Source organism: Phacochoerus africanus, chromosome 4 (assembly GCF_016906955.1).
Source record: "Phacochoerus africanus isolate WHEZ1 chromosome 4, ROS_Pafr_v1, whole genome shotgun sequence".
Classification (NCBI taxonomy): Eukaryota; Metazoa; Chordata; class Mammalia; order Artiodactyla; family Suidae; genus Phacochoerus; species Phacochoerus africanus.
The window spans coordinates 106,065,700-106,072,645 of NC_062547.1; the positions used below are offsets into that span (position 1 = coordinate 106,065,700).

General features: G+C 33.0%; 1 long non-coding RNA gene across 1 annotated transcript in view; it reads right to left on the reverse strand.

The window, feature by feature from the left end:
* LOC125126201 (uncharacterized) overlaps nt 1–6,517 on the reverse strand; it is a 218,877-nt gene extending 212,360 nt beyond the window's left edge. Inside the window, exon 1 of the long non-coding RNA XR_007134555.1 lies at nt 6,391–6,517. This is a non-coding gene — a long non-coding RNA (uncharacterized LOC125126201). The remainder of the gene's footprint in view (nt 1–6,390) is intronic.
* Between the last annotated feature and the right edge of the window lie 429 nt (nt 6,518–6,946).

A 6,946-nucleotide genomic window follows, 5' to 3' on the forward strand; every position in this document is an offset into this window, starting at 1 on the left:
CAAGTAGGGTAGCATGAAACAGATAATATTGGATTTTGCTAAAGGTAAGGTGATAAAATTAGAATATGAGCCTGTACAAAATGATTCTATTTTGTATGATACAAGGACATAATGGTATACGTAGTTTTAAAGGAGATTAAAAGACAAAACATGAGGCTGTTAATAAAGTGACAATATTATTAATTTTAACCAAAAAAATTTATAGAAACTTTTATAAATATTTCAACTATTAAAGTTTTTAAAATATAAAATTATGAGGAGAAAAAAGATCTCCCAGATAATCAATACTGATGATTTTGAAAATATAAATAAATAGGTATATTTAAATTTCAAATGTATAAAATGAAAAGGACAATACTCTACTCCCTTCTCTATTTCCCTATCCTTCCTGTCAAATGTACCTACTGGTAACATTCTTTTGCATTTCATCAAAGTAAACATATAGCTAGATAAAAAAATAAACACGTCAATTCATATCTTTTAATATGAACATATAGTTTTTTCAATACTATTTATCCTTTCAGTATATAGTACATTGTACAATGAACATTTTTATATTGCTTTTTTATCTTTTTTTGGATGTATTTCCATATCAGTACAAAAGATCTAACTTGTTCATTGTATTTAACTGTATTATATATATATGCACACATACACACACACACACAATCACCAGAATTTATTTAAATAATTTCTGCTTATTAAACTTCACATAATGATATTTATTTTGTTATTATATGCAATACTGCAAACCATATTTTGGTGTATGTAAGTATATTTTCAAAGTATAACCCTATGACAGATTAATACATGTGGAATCAATTGTTTATAATGTAAATGTAATTTTAATTTATATAGATATCATCAATTCTGTCTGTGAAAGGGTTAGGTGTTGCCATGAATTTATTCCCTAACTTATTCTATTTTCTCTTTCTCTGTCTCATTTTTCTCTTAATTAACAGGTGTCACTAGTGGAAAAAGTGTTATCCTGTTTGTATTTTTATTTTTTTAAATTACAAATGAAGTTATCTATGTATTTATTAGTATTTCTAATTGTTATTATTTGGTCTAAATTGACTATATCCTTTTATGATTTCTTTATTTTTAAATCTTCAATGAACCTTTTTCACATTAATAAGGTTAATTGTTTGAAAAAGAATATACTTTTTTTTTGTCTTTTGTCTTTTTAGGGCAGCACCCTTGGCATATGGAGGTTCCCAGGCTAGGGATCTAATCAGACCTGTTGCCGCTGGCCTATGCCAGAGCCACAGCAATGCCAGATCCGAGCCGCGTCTGCGACCTACACCACAGCTCACAGCAATGCCAGATCCTTAACTGACTGAGCGAGGCCAGGGATTGAACCCGCAACCTCATGGTTCCTAGTTGGATTCGTTTCCGCTGTGCCAGGACGGGAACTTCAAGAATATTTTTTTTTTTTTTACTATTGTTTACTATTGTTATTTTATTTCTTTCTTTCTTGTGTTGTTATTATTATCATTTAAGTAAAAGGGTTTAGTCTTTTTTTTTTTTTTTTAACCACTAATCTTTACTGTGGACAAAATCCCTACTGTTTGGGTATATATCTGATTTTTTTTTCTTTTGTTTCTTTAAATTTTCACCTCTTTTTTCTCTGTATTTTGCTGTTTTCTAATGAATCTAGCATAACCCAATTTGGGCTTCTTATTTTTATTTAAGGGCTGTATTTATCATCATTTCCTGAAGTACTCTGAAGAATGAAGATCTTTCTCATGTTTGCTGTCATTTCCATTTTAATACTCTCAGAGTGGATGCCATTGTAGTTTAAAAATCTTAACTTTTTTTTTTCACTTTCACTGAGCATTTTGGCTTCATTTCTTTGTGTTTTTAACCAGGTAGTTTTCCCACTCACAGGAATCAGGTTTATCCTTAATGCTTCAGTGGAGAAGAATGCTGAGTGAGAGTCCACCTAAGCTGCTGTAGTGACAGTGCTGGATCCTCAACCTACTGTGCCACAAGAGAACTCCTCACATAAGCTTTTTCTTTTTCTTTTTTCTTTTTTTGATCAGATCTTTTGTGCATGACCTACATAGTCATAATACAAATAAATTATTACTAAGCTTCCATTTTCTTTTAAGTTTTATTGAAGTATAGTTGATTTAAAATGTTGCAATGATTTCTGCCATACTACGACAAAGTAATTAGGTTATACATATACACACATCCACTTTTTCTAAGATACTTTCCCCAAATAGATTATCACAGAATATTGGGTAGGATTCCCTGTGCTATATAGCAACAGAAGTGCTTAGTTTGCCTGTCATTACCCCCCCCCCAATTTTTTTAATCAAAATTAAAAGACCATATGGTACATAAAAGTTGAGTACACAACACCTCTGCTGTGTCAAATTCAATCCTGAATTTTACATAACTTTTTTCTTTAGGCCCTTGGACATCCCTAGTGACAGTGAAGATTCCTGCAGCAGTGATGCTAATATAGTCTCTACAATCCATCCACCAAATCTGGGCTTGCCTCTAATATTAGGAAGTGGAAATACCATTCTTTAATTTCTTCCATTTTCCAATTTTACTTCCTTAGTCTCAGCTTAGATTTTTGGATAAAGTGATGCATGTAAAAAAATAACTGAATCGTCATTCTTTTTGGCAGACCTCAGACTAGAGTAATTATAGCCACCTTTACACGCCATACAAATACAGATTCCACCAGGGCTCAGGGGCTGCTACAGGAGACTTTTGACTCAAGAAGCTGGCTTATATCCTTGTGGTCATGGGAGGCCTAATTCCTCAAAATGGCTTTATTTGTATAATTTACCCTTGTTTTCTCTGTAAGGCCAATTTTAACAGTGTATCACATTCAAAGGAACATAAATTCAAGTCCAAAAGATTTGAAAATGGTGTGATTTTTACAGAGCTTACTTGCAAGGCAAGCCTGAAAAAACAGTGGAATTTCATCCTGGTACATAGCACCAATGTTCTAAAATTCATTCACAGCTTTTCCTTCACAGTCCCACCATCCCAAAGGCTACTGCCTCAAACTTGTGGTCCACTTCCAACTCCGTTCTGTCTTTAATTAATTCTGCCCTCTCACTGTGCTGACATCCTCTTTTCTGTGACAAATCAAGTTAGTCCCCTTTTGATGCTAAATAAATTTGCTTTTACCTGATTATTCCACTGGTCTCGACTCTTCTATATTAAATGACAACGGAACAAAACCATGTAGAAAGAAGAAAGGTGGAATGACCTGAATGAGCATGATTCACCTAACAGTCTGCCTGTTATGAATATACAGTTGATATGGATTATTACTTTTTTAGCTTACTAATTCTGTCACATAAAAAGTTTTCAAATGATTTGCCATCTGTAGAATTACATAGATGCTTACCTTTATAAGCATCAACAACCTCCTCTAATAGTTATCATTCACCATATTACCGGGTTAAGACAGCAAACTATTGCATAAACCAAGTACACAGTCTTTTTCCACAAAAGTTAAATCCTCTATACTTTTTATTTGTTAATGCCTCTCTTACATTTATAAAATGTCTAAGAAAAAGGTTTTTTTTTTTCCCGACAGTGAATGGCATTTTGTGTAATAGTAAATAGATTTTGGGGGGCTGACATATATTTGGGAGTAGAGAAAGCACTCTAAGTTCTTAAATCAAATTTTCAGTTAATTCTTCACACCAATGAATATATCTAGGTAAACTGTTTCTCCATGTTTAGATGAACTCTCCAAATAAAACAGGATCTTACATTTGTAAAGTTCTAGAAAAGACAACTCCCATCATCTACTAGTGCTTTCTAATACTTCCTTTATAACCAGGAAAGGACGGGCTGGTGGAAGAATTTCCTTTACCCCATTTCAAAAGTAAAAAACACATTATTATTTGGCATATACCCCCAGGACTCAGCACCAAGATAAACCATGCAAAGCAGGAGCACCAAAGCAGTTCTTGGAATACAAAGTGATCTGTTTAGAAATGGCATTTGAACTCACACTATGAGTAGTTTTAACACTTATGATGTACCTACAAATAAGATGTTATACACAGTCTTTCATTGTACATACATAATAATTAAAAATATGGTGACTTTCACTAGTTATTATAAAAAAAAGCTATTGCCTAAAATCCTTTTTGGATGCTAGCAGTAAATTTCACAGACAAAAGCAAAGAGTCAAGAATTATAAACTGAGTTGAAAGTTCAAGTAGACATGACTTGTGAGAGAAATATCTGAAAATAAAGTATCAACAAGACAGAGCAAAATGGTAGTATTAGAGATAGCAAATGCCTTGAACTTCAGAAATGACACATCTATTGTGATTATATATCCAGAAAACTGAAGTTATTGCTATGTTTGAACAACATTATATTCTCAAATACAACCCTGAAATACCATGGATTTCACACTGTGGCAATTCATTTCTCTAGGAGAGGAGAGGAAAGTTTTGTTTTTTTTTTTTTGATAGGTATCTTTGCCACATTTATGATTCATGAATAAATTTGTAAATCCAGCCTGCCTTCACATTCCAGTTAGAAATTGCAAATACGATTATGTGAGATCCAGTCAATCTTTAACATAGTATTACACAGCAAGGATAATGATGGAACATTTAATGGAGAAAATGATGCAACGTGAATATTTTTTATGATGGGTATTGATGAGACCACAAACAGAACTTTCGCTCTACCTATACCTGATGACAAGGACACATATAGTTTCTTACCCTTTCACTCCTAGCCAATGTCATGTTCCTCATCACATGAGTAATTAACTAAGATTAGAACTGTTTGTTCCCCTGAAACTAGCTAGACACAGAGATAAACATTTCCTCTTCAAATAATGGAGACTTAACCTACTCACACAGGGAACAATAATGAGAAAGAATCTAAAAAAGATTCTTATAATTCAATCACTTTCCTATACAGCTAAAACTGATACAACATTGCAAATCAACTATATTTCAATAAAAATTTAAAAATAAATAAATAACCCTGAGTGAAAAGCACCTTATCTACAACTTATTTAACCCTCCCTGTGAAAATGGTCAAGGCAAAAAATACCTTGCTGAGACACTCAACAGACATAGGTCTGTTCTCCCTATTGCAACAACCTGAATAAAATCATCTTCTTCACGGTCTGGTGAATTTGTCTTTGACAGAACTATATATATCCATCAATAATTCTCAACAGATGAATCGGTAACAGCATTTAAATTGAGGCAAGTGACTTAAAAAATGAAAACAATATGCAGGAAACAGATGAATCCCAAACACATTTTTCATTGTCTATCAGAACTTGACAGATAGATAATATAAGATTCTACATTAAAGCCTACCATAAGAGTTTGAACTATTTCAGAAGATCAATTTCAACAAATGGTGCCTAGAAGAATCATTGCTAGAAAGATTGTTTTTTGTATACAGAAATAAAGTAAAAGACTTACCTTTTCTTGACTGTTAAGTAATCTTCAATTTTCTTCTTTAACAAGCCTATTCTCCACCATCTGCTCTATTTTATTGCTACTATTTTTTAGGTATATCTAATAAATAGAAGAGATGTAGAATATGCCAAACTCTCATTATGATGTGGAACAATACTAAATTTAGAGTGACAAAATTAGACTGAAAAAAATCTAGTGTAAAATAATAAACAATTTGAAATGCATATATACTATAAATCTATTAAATCATTTACAATATGTTATATGCATACATATATATGTATATTCTGTTTGCCTTATTATTCACTTTGACTTTCTTTTCTTCTTATTCCAACTTTTGTGCTTTCCTTCTTCTGTCAGATAATTAGACCCATATGTACTGCCCGTGATTTATCTTTTGTTTTAAAAGGTTTTCTTGTCCCAATGACATTCCTAGCACCCACCAAGGCACTTGTTCCATCTTTGGAACTCCCAGACTTCTCTAATTATTTTCTCTTGGGCATCCTTTATCTGGTAGAATGAAGGGACACCATGTGTTATGGTTCTGGATATTTCTTGGTAATATCTGTAAATAATAATCCTTAAATTCTAAAGTATTTTTTCAAAATTGTCAAGGTCATATTAAAACAAAGCAAGTTTTAGACACAGTCACAGATTGGAAGAAACAAAAGAGGCATGATGATTAAGTAGAATATGGAATCCTGAATGGAACATGAAGCCACTCCCGGAAAAAAAAATCTGAGGAAACCTGAATAAAGTATGGAATTTAGTTGACAGCAATGTACAAATGCAGTTCTTAGTTTTGACAAATACACCGTCATTAGCATTGGCCAGATCTGAATGAAAGGCATATGGAGATTCTCTATGTTATCTTTGCAATTTTCTGTACATCTAAAAATGACTATAAAATACAAATATAAAACAAAAAAAAACAACAACACGAAGGCACCTGTTGTGGTTTTCTCCAAGCCAGGTTTCGAACAGAGTACCGTCTTCCGAGAGGCTGCCTGAGAGTTCTGGCTCCGCTCACTGGGAGGGTTCTGATTTGGATACAACTGTGTCACTTGATGCACCCCAACCTGAAAATCAAAGAAATGATATGTGTCTATTTTCTCTATTATTACTGTGCTTACAAGTCAGGCTTTTTGCCCATCTTCCCCACTCTGAGAAGTTTTCTGTCACCTCCTCTCAGAAGCTGTGCCACATAAAGTTCTTTAGGGAAAAAGGGGTTGTAGCCTCTCTTTCCATGTGATTCAAACTCCATTTTATGTCAATATTTGGGACTCAAACTATCCTATCATATATTTCCATTCCTAACCTGTTACAACTCCACCAATTCACACATGTACTTCCTTCAGCTAAAAGGTAAATGAAAATCAAGATATAGAAGCTAATTTTTGTCTGCCTCTCAGGCTCAGTGATTAGTCACATATCACCAGCTAGACTAATTCCCTTTCAGCAGAGCACAGAAAATTCTCATTATCATTACAAAACAATGGTAAGCA